We start from the raw sequence: 17,498 nt of genomic DNA, 5'->3' as shown, positions 1-17,498 counted from the left end.
TTAGTTTCAAAATTCTAATGTGCAAAGCAATGTATTAAAAAATGGTCAACTATTATTTTATTGTGATATGTGAAAGCAAAAAGAATGAATTTAACAGGAATAAAGTAATGATGTATTATACAGCTTTTCCATAATGATCAAACACATTGATTGATGGTTTCACAGAAAATGTCTGTGACTGCAGAATTTGATTCCTAAAACAACAATTAAGGTCCTGGAATCCATATAATAAACAAAAAAAAATGATTTGTCCAGTTGACATGGACCAATTACCTCAATTACTAACAGATGGAATGGTGGAACCCAATCCCTGAAACCACTAATGGAAATTGTGAATTTCCTAACTTTTTATAAAATATTTGTATCTACCCCTGGAAAAATAACAAATACTGTATGTTAAAACCAAGGAAGAGGAACATCCACATCATTTCTTTTTGCATTCGCTTTGTGGAAAGGATTGCTAAATATTGGTGTATTTTAAAATTGAATCATATGAAGTTTGTAAATTAGTGCAGAAATTTGTTAGGAAAATCAGATTTTCAATATAATTGTGTCCCATTACTCAAGTAAATATGGGGTCAGGAAGACAAAAGATGCATAAATAATAGACCACTTAGAGGTTATTAGGGTTCAATGCCAAAGTATAGCTGATTGTGTTCTAGAGCGTATTACAGAATAGTATTACTAGATCTTTCAGTACATTTTAAAAATAATTATGTATACGGAAATGAAGCAGCTGATTAAATGTTAAAAATATAACAAACTAGAGGAGAAAAGTTTATTTCTATTATGTAAATCAAATCATTCCTGAGAAAAATGCTTAAAGTATTGGAGTTTTTTTCCAGATGTAGGAATTAGTTGGAACAACAAAAGAAAGCAATTTAATCCAAAACAGATCTGCTGTTCTAAAAATATTATAGGAATGTTCATGATATCTTTAATTTATGAAGACATTGATTAAACACTCAACATATAAATTATTTTCTTATAAATAGGAGGTTGCATTATTAAAAGAAATCCTGGTTGGGTATTTGGACTTTCACCAAAACCTTCCTTATTTCTGTATTCTTCTGCAAGTCCCTGTGTACATTACATTGTAAATATGTACAACTGTATTATACTATATTGTGTAATGTGATTGAAAATGAACTTTTCTTTGTGTTAAGCGTGATAAGAAAATGTCACCCGTCTTTCTAGAACTTCAGCCAAGCATTTCAATGTGCTTTTGGAACATTACAACAGACGATATGTATACGGAATTCTCTGGAGAGCATTGATCCTTTATGATCTAAATTGTTTAGTAACTGGCCAACAAGAGAATTCTTTCTTTTCCTTTTCTTTTTCCTTTCCTATCTTCCCCACCATAATAATAACACCCCATCACCAGACCTCCAGTATAAATTCTGAACAACTGAGGTTGGAAGGAAGAGCAGGCTTGGTTGCATTCTTTCAACATTCTAATGCCCCTCACTGCAGTCCTCCACTCCTATTTTTAAAGACCTTTCAAATTTTGCTGACTTGTCGCCCCTAGAATCCTTATTCAGATCATTCTCTCCTGCTTCCACCAATATCCATACCATTTACCTGAGGGTTATTTTATTCACAGTCCCTGAACTTCCCAGACAACATAAATCGACAGGCCCTGTATTTTATACTCTCCTACCCCAATCCCATAGATACCTCTCCAAGCTACCACTGATCATTGGCTTTGATCCTTCCACCCCAGATCAAACCCATTCTTGATCATTGTGCTCTGGCAACCAGCCCCTCCTTCTTGAATGTGTGGAATGTCCAGTCAGTGTGGCTTTGAGGACACACAACAAAAACACTTGCAAATGCCCTATTGAGCGCACAGTTGGTTAGAAGTTAACGGCAGTGCTTTACAGTGCCAAAGGTGAGGACTGGGGTTCGAATCCCATGCTGTCTGTACATTCTCCCAGTGTCTGCTTGGGTTTTTCCCGAAGGTTCTGATTTCCTCCCATCCTTCAAAACGTACCGGGGGTGTAGATTAATGGGGTGGAAATTGGGCGGCATGGACTCATGGACCAAAATGGCCTGTTAACATGCTGTAGGCCTAAATTTAAAAATGTACTTTATAACGTGTCCAGCACATTCAAGTTGGTACTTGGAATTTTCTAAGCACTATTTTTCCCTTGCTTTGAAAGGGATAAACCATAGCTGAGTGCTATTTTTTCATGTTTAATAACCATCACAGATGTTCACGTAATATTTTGTCCTGAATATTTTTCTGCAGCTATTTAAAGAAAGGAAGCTGTATGAGGTTGGCAGTGCATGCAGAACTGCCTTCTGTTCCTGACAGGTATTCTGTGTTTTAATGCCTTTCAAATGACATACTCTTTATGACTCCAATTCAAATGAATGCTGGTTAATGGAACAAAGCAAATGCTAGGAAAATCCTGCATGTGCAGTCAGTCCTCTTTATATTATCATTCAGTGTGGAATTAGCCTGCTTCCTCACAATATCATGTTATCTATAGAATGAAGAATTTTTAAAAAGAGGTGTTTGCTTTCCACACATTAGTATTTGTGTGCTATCCAAGGAAATGCAATAAAGGGTTTCTGTACACTGCATGAAACAGCAACCACAGGCTGAGGTGCTAATTAGTGCACAAAAGCTGTTTTGTGCAACATTCTTTGTTGCTACTATAGCACATGTCAAATTATTATAGTGAAATGGGCTTTTTTTTAAAACAAAAGTTGTTGGCAAAATTAAATGAATGCTATAAAGTACTCTAGAATTCTGGTAATATTTTTGAAATTTCTAATGGAATCCTTATGATACAGAAGAGAAAGAAAATTAATTTTAATGTTCTATACATCTGCCTTGAGTCGACTTCAACCCTATATTTAAGGGGTCTCCATAAATGACTCTCGGATAATTAATTTTTGAATCAATTTCCAGATGAATTGATTGGCACAGGAAATATTTTCCAATTGAATACAAAAACCAGACTGGTGCCAAAGGTCTAGAACATTATGGATTTCAATAATGTTTCATTTGGACATATAGTAAACAAAGTTGCCAAACTGAAAATTATCCCAAGAGAATGTGCACTGGCGTAGGTTTTGATTCAGTAGGAGAGAGTAAAATGGGGAAAGTGAGCAAATTTAACCTCTCTTCTGACTTTATTATCCCATCTTTCTACTGAAACACATGGAAATCATTATTAAATTGATTCTCAACTTTTCAAACCATCTGTCAAGATGTCAACATTTCACCAGGAAAGTCAAGTTTCTCTTCAGGGTTTTCAAGTTATTAATGTGAACCAATCAGGTTGATTCAATGGCATAAATGCAGGCCTGTCACAATTAATCAGAAAGGGAAAATGAAGTGAAAACTACAATGACCCTTTCTTTTCTTTCCTGTTGGATGTGCAGAAATGAGGCAGAAAGGTTTCCTAGAGCCTAAGTTACTTGGAGTCAGCCTCTTGCTCCACCCTTTAAATTTAATATTCCAAACAACTGAACTGTAATTATCAAAAAATATAATTTTCTATGGCAGAATCTTCTGAGGAATGACTCAATTGTTTTGTTTGAGCTGGCTTTCCTCCAGATTGTTATCGTATTCCTCAATGACTACTGCCCTGTTGCACTCATGTCCATCCTTCATGAAGTGCTTCGAGAGTTTGGTCATGGAGCACATCAAGCTCCTGCTGCTCCCATCACTAGATCTCCCTATAGTTCGTATACCGACCCAACCGCTCAACAGACGATGCCATCGCCACTGCTCTCCATCTAGTCCTCACCCACCTGGAAAATAAGGACTTTTTAGCCTTCAACATAATCATTCCTTAGTACCCGATAAGAATCGGGTTGAGCCTGCTGGGCCTAAATATCTCCCTCTGCAACTGTCAATAATCAGTTTTTGAAAATATAGAATCATCTGCCCCAAATCTACTGCCCTGTATCTTGAGGCTATGTCCCCAAGTGCTTGTCTCCACACCCCTGTGAACAACCTGCCTACCTCTATCTTATCAATGCCTTTCATAATTTTATACGAGTTTATAAAATCCCCTCTCAATCTTCTAAATTCCAATGAGAGCAGTTCCAGATGACTTAATCTCTCCTCATAGGCTAACCCCTTCATCTATGTAATGAACCTGGTGAACCTCCTCTGCATCACCACCAAAGACAGGTCATCCTCCTCTAAAGCCTTCCCTGTGCCACCAGGAAAGACAAAAATTCCTTGAATTTGGATATTCTAACAACAGCAAGGTATATTCTAATTCAACCTACCTTGACTTGGTAATATATTTTCAATTTCCAAAGTTCTTGTTCATTCACTGAGTTGAAGCAGCACCAAAACGAGTGATGTGCTTTACCCTCAAGAAGAGGGAACAACTCATGTTTGTTCACCCTCTCCCAATAACTCATACCCTCAAATCCTGGCAGCACACTGGTAAATCTCTTCTATACCTTTTGTCAAGTTGCCTTACTTCTCAATTCTTCCTGTTCATCTGAAGCTTTTCTCTCAGCTGTCCTTTCATCCCTGCTTCTATTCCACCTTCAGCCTATTTAGTGAGACTCTTCCAATTATCCTCCCTCCTCCTTCCTTCTACTCTCTCCCAATTATATATTTTTTTCACCATATAACCATCACTCTCAACTTCTCTTAGTTCAACTGACAACTTCTCTCAATTCTCACTTTTAAATGCACAGTCATAATTTCTGGTCCTTCCTTTGTTTCTGTCTTTTCCTTTAGCTCCATCCCCCTTCTCATTGTCACACTCCCTCCAATCTATCTTTTCTTCCTCAAAAATTTTTCATACATTTTCCCCATACAGGGCTGGTGCCAATGTCAAGGGGTGCATCCGTGGGCATTGCCCCCCCCAAATGAGTAATTGTTCACCCCCACCCATAGCACTAGCGTCATTAGTGGCAGCACATAATTTAAGCATGCCTCCCACCCCCACTGAGAGTTTTAAAATGTCAGTCTGTGCCCCTGTGGCTACCCTAATGCCCCAATTAGATTTGTTCTGAGGCTGACCCTGTTCCCATATAATCAATCACCTTTCATCTTGCTTTCTTCAACATTGTCCTTTTTTTGTTGAGTTATGACCCTCCAAGTCCGCATCTCAATTCCACTTTCAAATGCATCCCCTTGAATTTCTGATATCTTTCTTTGCATTTTCTCACCATTTTTTTGTGTGTTGTTTCTTCTATTGTCATGGCTCTTTCTTTACATTCATTTCCCACTCTTTCCATTCAATATCCTCCAAGGACTTTCTATTTTCACTTATGGAAAAGTCACCTCTTCATATGCCCCTCCTATATACAGCTCCATTTTCAGTCTCTGTACATCAAAGATTGTTTGTGAAAGTTCTTACTTCAAACAGATTTTTTTTTAAATTGGAGTGATTTAGCCCTTGAATGAGTTTCCTAAACAGGTAACTGAAGTACAGAATGAAGGAATATACAGTAGATGGAAGGTTACTCATTTGAAAAGTTCTTGTGAGAGATCATGAGCTAAGGCTCAAGTTTGCACATGTGAAGTCAACTTATTGATCTGGTTAGGAATATAGATGACACTTTCCTTATTCTAATATATTCTAATTTCAAAGTGTCATCTTCCAAGGTGTGAGGTATGAGATTCCAAATTTCAATCTCTTTAATCCAATAAAAAACTCTGTGGCTGTCACTTTATGTAGCTTTAATTCATTGATAAAATGGATAAACATTTTGCATAGCCTCACATTAAGACTTTCATAATGATGAATAACAAAGCATTTACTGTATAATGATACAAAAGATATGTAGAGATACTAGCTTAAAGAAAGACAAACTTTAAAGTGATACATAAAAAGGTATTTAAAGAGATGCAAAAAATTGAAAGAAAAATTTCTCATGCTCACGTTTTCTTCATATCTGGTTGATTAATGAGCAAGTTGTTTGGGCTTATATTATGACATATTACATCATAGTCACTATGGTAACACTACAAACAATAGTTCTCTTAAAGAGACCTGCACAAAATTAACAGAATCAAAACCGAAGGTTTTAACCTTGACAAAGAAACTGCTTGAGTGACAGCATGATTCCTAAGCACTTTCACACTGCCTTCCTGTATGGTGGAGATTGTCAGATATGGATGTCGTATTCATTAGTCCAGTTTCTTATGAAGTGCCTGTGGTCAATTTATACTGCACCCACACCGTAAAAATGTGCAGGGGTCCTGGCGGAAAAATTACAGGATGGAATTCCATCAGGACGGTTTTTTTCCCCCCACACTGCCAGCGGAGCAGAAAATTTTTGCAAATTTTCTACTTTTCAGCAGCTGTGTTAAAGTTGCCTCGAGATTCATGTCCACTTATTGATTCTTTTTATTCTCTCTGTTTATATTTGTTATCCGTTTACAGTTCTTTATTTGTTTACATGTATACGCTGTTTTTGCACTACAAGTGGAAATTCTGCCTCGCTCACAGGAAAAAGAATCTCAGGGTTGTATGTGATGTTATGTATGTACTGACAATAAATCTGAATTCTATCTAAATTCTAATAATGTAACTGGAAGAAGAGAGCAAATAAACGATGCATAAATTGTCCAAGAAAACTGGGTTAAAAATGTTTTATTTGAACTTTACAAGACATGCTATGTGGAGAAAAACTGCTGTCAGCAGGATTAAGCTCAAAAAGTGAATCAGGCAGAAAATTAGTCGATACTTCGAAATATAAATTACAGTGGAAATTTAGAACTCAGGAAAGGTACAAGAGGGCGTGGTTAGTTATTTAACTGACTTGGCTATTTGTGATGATTTTAAGGTGCTGTTAAATTTTACATTTATTGAGAAGTGATAATTTTTTATATTTTATTTCAATTTAATAAATTCTAACTGTCACTGATACACGTTTGGAAATGCACACCACCAAATTGACTGAAAAAGTTTTTCCCCTTTGTTATCAGACTCTGGAATGGACCACTCATTGGTTAAAAAGTAATCTCTTGATCTCACAAATGCTACTTTATGACAGCGCTTACATTGTTTTAACTGAACATGCCTTTGTAACACTATACTCTGAACTTTTGGGTTTTTTTTTTACACCTATTGTACTAAAGCATGGGTTGACAAGCCTGGATTCATGCTAAACAACATTTTTTTTCTAATATCTCATTGCATTTTACAATAGTTAAAACTGGTGATATCTAACACATGAGAATTGAAGATGCTGGGTAAGTGAATTTTCTGGTTGATCGAGACTGTTCCATGATTAGCAAACTATCAGGGAGGCACACCAATTTAGAACTTCTGTATTTTTTTTTAAAACCTATTTATTTTCCAATTTATTTTTGCCATTTGTTTGAGGCTACTGGTTGCTTGAATTCAATATAACAGGGGTTTTACTGTACACAAATTTTCAAAGGTATTTAATACATTTAAATGCAAGTTTTTATAACTGTTTTGCTGACTGTCAAAGGCCATCAGGGAATTTTCAGGTGCAAATCCTCCAATTGAATAGATGGAGATCTAATTGCTGCCAAATCCATGGTGATGGAATATGGATCTGATGGAAATGGAAGTTGAAGAACCATAATCATCATTTCCCTGCAGATAAACCTGGCCAAAATATGAGAGATATAGTGCAAAGATTCAAATATTTCAAGAATAGAGCAATTGAGGCAATTATAACAAGGAAATGAGCGAAAAATGCCAAGAGGTTGGATAAAGAAATTAAGTAAGATTACAGGGATATTGCAGTATTCCAGTATTCCACCGTGCACAGATGGAAATGGGCCTGGTATTTCTGTTGTACTCAAGAATATTGAGATGAGGAAAAGAATAATCTAGCCAACGTAAATGCACTAATCAGCACTAGAAATCTTGTCTGTCTATATCACCAACTGGGCAACTATAAGCAAAATTGTGTTCAGCTCATTGATCCTTAAACACTTGCTTGAATTAAAGAATTGGCCATTTAACTCTATTTGTAATCCAAAATATATCAAGTAATTAAATCAACTCATGTTGCACACAAAGTTATTCATCACTGAAGTGTTATTATTCAAGAGCTCAAAAATAAATTGGCATTCACGTTAAAATATATATTGTTCCAGTTAACTTTATAAATTTCTAACTACAAGTAGACAACACTTCAGATAATCACCCATGGCAGTGGGATTATTAGTTATAAAGTACACGGTAGTACACAATGTTCTCATATCTTTCATGAAATCCAAAGCATTTTAAGAAATTAGGAGAGCTAGGGCTTTTCCCTTTGGAATTTGAAGGACGGGAGGTAACTTAATAGAGGTATATTAAATTATGAAAGGCATAGCAAGGCAGATAGCCAGTCCTTTCCACCCCCCCCCCCTCCCCAGTGGATGGCAGGTTGGGGTTAGCAAAGCAAAGAGAGGAAAGTTTAGGGGTGACATTAGGGGTAGGTTTTACTACACAGAGAGTTGTGGGGGCCTGGAGTGGCAATGGATACTGGAACAATAGGGGCGTTTAAGAGACTCTTAGACAAGCACATGGATGAAAGAAAAGTAGAGGGTTACGAGGTAGGGAGGGTTTCATTTTTTTTGGGTCGACACATCATGGGCCGAATGGACTACAGTGCTGTAATGCTCCATGTTCTTTTTCACAGCAGAATGCAGAAAATGAAAGGGATGCTTCACTAAAATAAAATACTCTTGTGCAAAGTTCACTTAAAATACTACTTTAACAGCACTTAAGATGCTCGACTACTGAATTTGATTATTTTTAAACAACAAAGAACTCAGAGTGATCTGCTCAAATTGCAGAAAGATGAGACTTCAATCACACTTTTAGATTAAACCTAGTTTATGAGATTTCTTGCCGTTATGAAATGTTTATCAGAAAAAAATGCCAGCAAAATTCAATTTCACCTTGTTTTGGTGTATGAGAATTTTTTGGCTTAAAGCCTTAGCAGGAGATAAGTTCCAACAAAAGTTGTGGAAGTTCAAGTTCATTTATCATATGGTTGTAAAATACAGGATTCTCTGATGATACAGTGTTTTCCACAGTGCAATAAAAGTGCAAACACACATACAGACATAACATGCATGCAGACAATATATATGTCTTCTTTGGCTTGGCTTCGCGGACGAAGATTTATGGAGGGGGTAAAAAGTCCACGTCAGCTGCAGGCTCGTTTGTGGCTGACAAGTCCGATGCGGGACAGGCAGACACGATTGCAGCGGTTGCAAGGGAAAATTGGTTGGTTGGGGTTGGGTGTTGGGTTTTTCCTCCTTTGCCTTTTGTCAGTGAGGTGGGCTCTGCGGTCTTCTTCAAAGGAGGTTGCTGCCCGCCAAACTGTGAGGCGCCAAGATGCACGGTTTGAGGGGTTATCAGCCCACTGGCGGTGGTCAATGTGGCAGGCACCAAGAGATTTCTTTAGGCAGTCCTTGTACCTTTTCTTTGGTGCACCTCTGTCACGGTGGCCAGTGGAGAGCTCGCCATATAACATGATCTTGGGAAGGCGATGGTCCTCCATTCTGGAGACGTGACCCATCCAGCGCAGCTGGATCTTCAGCAGCGTGGACTCGATGCTGTCGACCTCTGCCATCTCGAGTACTTCGACGTTAGGGGTGTGAGCGCTCCAATGGATGTTGAGGATGGAGCGGAGACAACGCTGGTGGAAGCGTTCTAGGAGCCGTAGGTGGTGCCGGTAGAGGACCCATGATTTGGAGCCGAACAGGAGTGTGGGTATGACAACGGCTCTGTATACGCTTATCTTTGTGAGGTTTTTCAGTTGGTTGTTTTTCCAGACTCTTTTGTGTAGTCTTCCAAAGGCGCTATTTGCCTTGGCGAGTTTGTTGTCTATCTCATTGTCGATCCTTTCATCTGATGAAATGGTGCAGCCGAGATAGGTAAACTGGTTGACCGTTTTGATGGAGGACCTCAGTTTTCTTCAGGCTGACTTCCAGGCCAAACATTTTGGCAGTTTCCGCAAAGCAGGACGTCAAGCGCTGAAGAGCTGGCTCTGAATGGGCAACTAAAGCGGCATCATCTGCAAAGAGTAGTTCACGGACAAGTTTCTCTTGTGTCTTGGTGTGAGCTTGCAGGCGCCTCAGATTGAAGAGACTGCCATCCGTGCGGTACCGGATGTAAACAGCGTCTTCATTGTTGGGGTCTTTCATGGCTTGGTTCAGCATCATGCTGAAGAAGATTGAAAAGAGGGTTGGTGCGAGAACACAGCCTTGCTTCACGCCATTGTTAATGGAGAAGGGTTCAGAGAGCTCATTGCTGTATCTGACCCGACCTTGTTGGTTTTCGTGCAGTTGGATAATCATGTTGAGGAACTTTGGGGGACATCCGATGCGCTCTAGTATTTGCCAAAGCCCTTTCCTGCTCACGGTGTCGAAGGCTTTGGTGAGGTCAACAAAGGTGATGTAGAGTTCTTTGTTTTGTTCTCTGCACTTTTCTTGGAGCTGTCTGAGGGCAAAGTCCATGTCAGTGGTTCCTCTGTTTGCGCGAAAGCCGCACTGTGATTCTGGGAGAATATTCTCGGCGACACTAGGTATTATTCTATTTAGTAGAATCCTAGCGAAGATTTTGCCTGCAATGGAGAGCAACGTGATTCCCCTGTAGTTTGATATATGTACAGATAGAAGATAGACATAGAATCACAGAATTGTTTTGCAGTTCAGCAGTCTAACTGCCTTTGGGAAGAAGATGAACTTTGGCCTGTTGGTTCTAGCTCTAATACTTCTGTATCTCTTTCCCAATGTGAGTAGCTGGAGAGTGAGTGAGTGTGTGTAATAATACCCACACAATTTCAGTTTAGGTACAATTCTGGAAAATCTTAGAAATCCTATATTGAAACTCAGGCTTTTAAAGTTGATGCTCAGAAGTAATTACAAAGGAGGTGAGAGATTGATTGATCAAACAGCCAAAAAACTAATGAATCCTTGTTGAGTTGCTTCCAGAGAAATGTCCTTTCATACAAATGAGTGTCACAACTCCCCTCTTCCTTGCATGGGGAAAGAAACATGTCACTTCCATGATGCTTCCAAAACCAAGACATGGGTCAGACAAAATGACCATCACAGTGGTCATGATCCAGTCAGGAATTCTCCTGTTTCCTTTGCAGAGGGATGGGTCAATCAAAATGACTATTAGAATGGTCACAGTGGTTCAATAATTCCCCTGACAAGGAGAATCAGCAGAAATGTCCATTTCCACATAGAGTCATTCCACCTTTGTGTTTATCAAATAGCTGGCTGACCAATACTGAAATTTGTTTAAGTGTCCTAATCACTTGACCCTCTCTCACCATCTGTTTTTTTCTGAATAAACAAGTTCTTCTAGAGCATCAACTTTTGTTTATAGTTTGGACCTAATTGGTGCCTTGCAGTCTGTAAATGATTAAGAAAACAGTTGCGTGTAATACAAATTCTCTTTAAATAACAATTCCAATAAATTACATCAATGGAGAGGGAGGGAGACCCCAGTGATCCTCTCTGCCATATTTATGATCCTGCAAATTGACATCTGATCCAATGCTTTACAGCAACCATATTACACTATAATGCAGCCAGCTAGGGTACTCTTGATAGAGCTCCTGCATAAAGTTGTCTGAATGGTGGCAGGCAGCCTTGCCTGTCTCAGCCTTCTAAGGAAGTACAGTCACTGTTGTGCCTTCCTGACATGTGAGGAGATGGTGTGTCCCCGGGATAGGTCACTTCTTAAGTGGACTTCAATGAACTAAGTCCACTCCAAACTCTCCACTACCAAGCTATTCGTGAAAGACTTAAGTGTACACTTGTTCTAGAGTTTTTTTCACATTGCTGGGAAAGTTGGCATGCTGTTTAAACTATGATAGAACCATTCAGGTTGGCACGATTGAAGTTGCCAGATACCATCATGCAACCATCAGGGTGGGATGTCTGGGCTTCACAGATGGTACCATAAAGCTCGTTCATTGCTTCACCTTCATTCGATGAAGGTGGAATATAAACTGTGGTATTCAGCATGGCTGAATTCAGCATGACTGAAGGGTCTGCATTTCACCAACAGATACTCTATCGCTGCTGATCAGGTCTTTACAACAGAGACATTTGTGCACCAGTTCTCAATGCACAGATCCCCTCCTCGAGTCTTACCAGAATGGAGTTGTGGAGCCATGTTTCTGTAGGTACCAGACCATAGCAACTTTGCAGTTCTTTCTGGTTTATATGCAGTCTTAGTTAATCCATTTTCCTCTCTAGCGATCCTACATTTTCGAGGAAGATCGTTGGAACCATGGGTCTGAATGGGTTCATTCATAGTCTAACTTGTCGCAGTTTACCCGTGTTGGGAGCTGTTTCGGTTGCCACCGATGACGTATCCAAGGCGACATGCAGGGGTAATAGCGCGCATATATGGGTTAGTTAAGCAGTCAGCATACAGGGATGGATCTCAGACACAGAAGAAGGAGAGCCAGAACATCAGGATCACCCATCTGACAATGAGCCAATGAGAAGATCCTAGGGGTTTGGCTGGGTGGTGTCTGGGGAGTTGAAGAATGCTGTGTTGTGCCTGAAGAGGGAATTTTAAAAAGTCCACTCTATTTTGTACTGAAAGAAACGAGTGTATTCTTTAATGGTGTGGAAACTAGGTAATTCAGTGGCATTACAAATTCCAATGCAATGCTTCTGTCTTCTCACATAGCGCTTCCAATGACCTCCCTCACATCTCCAGTGATCCACTGGATTTGACCGTTATACGGGGCCGGTCACCGATAAATTTTAAAAATATGCAAGCAGTTGCTGATAAGTGTGATACAATGTTAAAGTCAGAAAAGGTGAATTAAGATCTAATGGAAGACCTCCCAAAATGACCATAGCTGAGCATAATCAGAAATGGGATCAGCTCTTAAAGGGACAGACACTGGCAGACAGGCAGCACCATACATTACAATTTGTCCAGTGAGGTCCATAATCACCATATACAGCACAGAACAGGCCAGTTTGGCCCTACGAGTCCATGCCGGAACAAATCCCCACCCTCCTCGTCCCACTTACCAGCACCTGGTCCATACCCCTCCAATCCTCTCCCCTCCATGTAATTATCCAGTCTTTCCTTAAATGTAAATAACGTCCTTGCTTCTGGGGCAGGGCAAGTTGTACAGAAACTACCAATGTTCTCTTAGACAATGAAAACTGGACAAAGGGGTACAGATCATAAGGTAGAATCTATGTTCCAAGAAGGAAAAGCATAATAACAGCATCATGTGTATATTTATATATATATATATATATATATATATATATATATATACACATATATATATATATATATATATATATATATATATGCCAAGTGATCATTTTCTTTTACATCCCTCCCCTCGCTGCCCCTAATCAAAATGTTGGAAAATGTTGGATTCAGTAGGATGGATTCTGATTAAAAAAAAACTCACCCCAAATTTCTTGACTAGCATAATTCCATAAAAATATGATAGATAGTATAGTAGGATATGGTTTTCTGAATTTTGGGCTGGAAAACACAAAGGAAACTGGCATTAGCCTCATGCGATGGAATTTCTAAGAATATTTTGCCTGTGATGACTGCCTGAGGATTTCATCCTACATTTCCCCATTTTAAACAATAATATTATGCCAAATTTGGAAAAGAAAATAGGCCCATTTCCTGTTGAGTGGATTGATTTTCAAATTAAATCTCAACTAGGAGAGCAAGTGTAAATGCATCACTTATTTTCTATGTTCTGCAATCAGGATCCACTCTCCATTTTTTTAAAGAAAGGAGACATATGAACTGGTATATAAAAAACAAAAGGATGAAGTTGAATTAACAACAGCAAAAAAAATGATAGAAAATGTGGAGACAGGTTGCATGATAAATTCATAGCAAATGCATATGGAAAATTTATGTTTTATAGTATTGCAGATGGAGTTGTTGAATGTAAGTATTTTTTTTCCACCATTTTCACAATATTATGTGTAAACCTTAAATACTTGATACTTACAGGCTGGGATTTCATATGCATTCTCTGATTTGGTATAAAAAGCTGGGAATTTTGAATAGAGACACATGGGACTACAGATGCAGGGTCCTGACCCAAAATATTGACCATCCCTCTACTTTCACAGAGGCTGCTTGACCCACCAAGTTCCTCCAGCTGTCTGTTTTGTGCTTGAAATTTAGAATGCTCCTTGCACCAAATGAGGTTATACATGCAACTTCATTGGAACTCTATCAGCCCAACAGAACATGTTTTGGTCAGGTTTCTGACCATTTCTCTTTGAAAAATGAAGACCCATTTTCCTTTCTTACCTATCTGATTTTTGTATCTTCAGTAATGTGTTGGATGGCAAAATGAAGTTTTAAAATAATCCTTCTTGGAATTTCTGGGGAAAAAAAAATCTGAGGTTATCCTTCTCAGGGATGATCTTCAGTGGAAGCCAAGCTTAACTGGAAATTCACGGAATTTAATTTATTAGTTTTGCCAATGGAACTAACCAATGAAATATGATGGATACCACTTTGCGCAATTTCTGTGACTCCAGAGGAAACGCAAGTTTTTATAGAAGGAAAACAGGTAGTAAGTCTACCTGTTTTAATTGTTATTACATTTTTGCAATCCTGGCTTATTTCAACTTCACCCAGGAGACAGGTCAATAGAACAAACATAAAATGTCAAAGATTTCTTTATCTCTATTCAAGGACTGAAATCTTATTATTTTGAGACACAAATCATAATAGGGCTCACATATTGGAAGGGCTTCCTGTGGGTAATGTCAGAAATTCAGGACCAAGCCACGAGAAGAGATTCATGGCAAAGTAAGCTTGTCAGTGTTTGACAGTGACAGATGTGTCCCCAATGTTACTTAGTTCTCTGATCACTGCTTTCAGTGAAATAGTGAACAGAGAACCAGAAATCAAATTAAAAATAAATTTACATAATTTAGTGATTTTGTTTCCTTGCACACTAATCTGTTTTAACACCAGATGTTATTATGTGCTCATGTTTCATTTTGTGCGATTGTCACTTTAAGGGTTAATACAAGCTGCAACATTCACAGTTGTGGTGAGACTGGATGGTCCCATCGAGTAAACTATAAACAGGATTGGTGCTCTGAAGGAAGCGAAAAAACAATGGTTGTTTATCCAGGAGAATACCTATAGAGAGTCATGTAAACGTGACACTTACAGGAACAGTTTTCCATAAGGGACCACCGGCCATCTGATGAACACACAGGTGGAGTGACTGTGAAATGGACAATTCAGCTGATACTCCCTGTCAGGGGAATTATTGAATCGCCAAGACCAAAGGAAAGATCACTTTGATTTTACCTGTATCTAGGTAAAGGAAACAGGAGAATTGCTGCATTGAATCATGACCATTGTGATGGGTCATTTCGACTGATCGTGTCTGGGTTTTAGAAGCATCAGGGAAGTCACTTGATTAATTTTTCCTACGCAAGGAAAATGGGAGTTGTGACAACGGTTCATCTGAAAGGATACTGCTCAGCAAAAAACTCAACAAGGATTTGTGAGTTTTCAGAAGCCCGGTTGCTCAGTCTCTCCCAACTCCTCCTTAATTACTTCTGGGCATCATTTTAAGAGTCTGATTTCCAACTAGGGATTCTAAGACAGAAAATTGGCATGACTTTCCAGATTTGTGCCGAAGTTCTAATGGTTTGGGTTTCACATACACAAACAAGTATATTTGCGCATAGTTGGGGTTCAGTTTAGCCAAGTTGTTATATTATTAGTAGTTATTAATAAATATATTGTTTTAAAAGAAAAACAATAAGTCTCTTGGTGAATTTCTATTGCTGCTGGTCTGAGATATAGGAATTTGGAGTGTGCATGTGTGCAATTTGTTAACTCAATTTGAATGATTTGTAGCTTGCTAAAGTTTCTCAAACTTTCGATAATTTCAGGTAATTGTTGGAGTATCATATGAAACAGATTGAAATGGAATGAGAAGATAATTACAGATCCTTGATTAAGAAGCAGATTAGAATGCAAAGCAGCGAGATAAATTAAACAACACAACACCACAGAATGGATGTGCATAATATTTTCATTTTAAATGTTCTATTGTCTTCATCTTTTTCTCAGTCCATGGTGAATATGGTTTTAGATTTATAAAGCAATTTATGAGAAGGATTTAAAAATATATACTGTTAATTACTAGAGGGAGAAATAATGGCATGAGAACAGCTATATTAATTGGATCTGTCCATAGTTGATCCCATGAAGGGCATGTCAAACTAGGGATAAGGTTATAGTTAAAAAAAATGGGGTTCATGGCCTTAGAAAAAGTGCAGTTGCAAATAAAAGATTCTAAATCTTTTAGAATCCTGTCACAGAGGCATGACTAGTGTATTTTTGAAGATTTAAGATTGACTACTAAAGACAATTAAAGTAAGGCTATATTTAGATCCTCTACTGTTTTATATATGGAATTGTACTAAATGCTGTGCAATGATTGAATCTTATTTTATTGATATTTTGATCGTCTTTAGGTTTATTAGTTTCAGAGCGGTTCTCTAAGGCTGAATTGAGACCAGTGTAATGGTCTGAGGTGACTTAAGGCTATAATTATAACATTAGTCATAGTGCTGAACTGTGGCTGGTATGTTGATTGGATGTGTGCTTATTGCCAAGGTAATAGCTGGAGGAAGTCCTACGTATGACAAGCCTGATTTGAACGTCTCCTGGGGACCATTAGCTAGCCTGTCAGCTGTACTTAATTAATCGCACAGTAATGGTTTCCATATTTGCTTTGAAAGTTGTGCAGCAAAAATGTATCCCCACAAGATGTTATCAATATTAAGGAACAGAAGATTAATCTAATAAGCATACTCACCATAAAATAACATATATTGAGTATGAAGGAAGAAAAACTGTAAAAGAGATTGCACAAGAAAAAATAATGGTCTTTTGTTTTAATTCATTTCTATTTTTGCTCAAGTTCAATTGTATTTCTTTTTTCTTGATTTATAATGTCTTCTCACTGTTGATCCACAAAATATTTTTAGGATATTTTGATCAATAACTAGAATTTGTAAAAATTAATATTTCAAAGTATAATTTACTTAAAGTGCTGCTCAATTCAAATTTATGCTTGAACAGTGGGTGTGATAGTACAGATTCTATCACCAATGTGTATATGTACATATGTACAGATGGTAGTGTAGGATGACTGTGATTGGATGAGAGCGTAGCCACACCTACCAGCAGGTCTTAAAGGATTGCTCCTAGCCAGACCAGGACATTCTGGACTGGTCGAGCAACTTGTGAATATGCTCCAGTCTTTTTGTTAATAAAAGCCTTGGTTTGGATCAACAAGTCTTTGGTTCTTTCTATGCGCACTACAGTGGGCACTGGGCATTAGTGACCAGCTGCATCAGTAAGTGCTCAGTTGACATCACTGTGCCCAAGACCATGATAACTTGCTCCAATCAGAAGCCATGGTTGACTTTGGAGGTTATGGGCTACTCATAAACAGAGATGCTATCTTCAGAGTGGACAACAAGGTAGACCTAGGTACTACAAAGGCCAAAG

The 17,498-nt window shown here is 38.3% G+C and overlaps 1 long non-coding RNA gene across 1 annotated transcript; it reads left to right on the top strand.

Moving 5' to 3' along the window:
* The first annotated feature begins 7,031 nt into the window (after nt 1-7,031).
* On the top strand, nt 7,032-15,979 carry LOC138762083 (uncharacterized). Its single transcript, XR_011356748.1, has 3 exons — nt 7,032-7,189; nt 11,997-12,110; nt 15,869-15,979. It is a non-coding gene; the product is annotated as an uncharacterized lncRNA (long non-coding RNA).
* The last annotated feature ends 1,519 nt before the right edge of the window (nt 15,980-17,498 follow it).

The sequence above is a fragment of the Narcine bancroftii genome, chromosome 4 (assembly GCF_036971445.1).
Source record: "Narcine bancroftii isolate sNarBan1 chromosome 4, sNarBan1.hap1, whole genome shotgun sequence".
Classification (NCBI taxonomy): domain Eukaryota; kingdom Metazoa; phylum Chordata; class Chondrichthyes; order Torpediniformes; family Narcinidae; genus Narcine; species Narcine bancroftii.
Note: the sequence above shows the minus strand (reverse complement) of the source record. Positions and strands in the feature narration are given on the sequence as shown.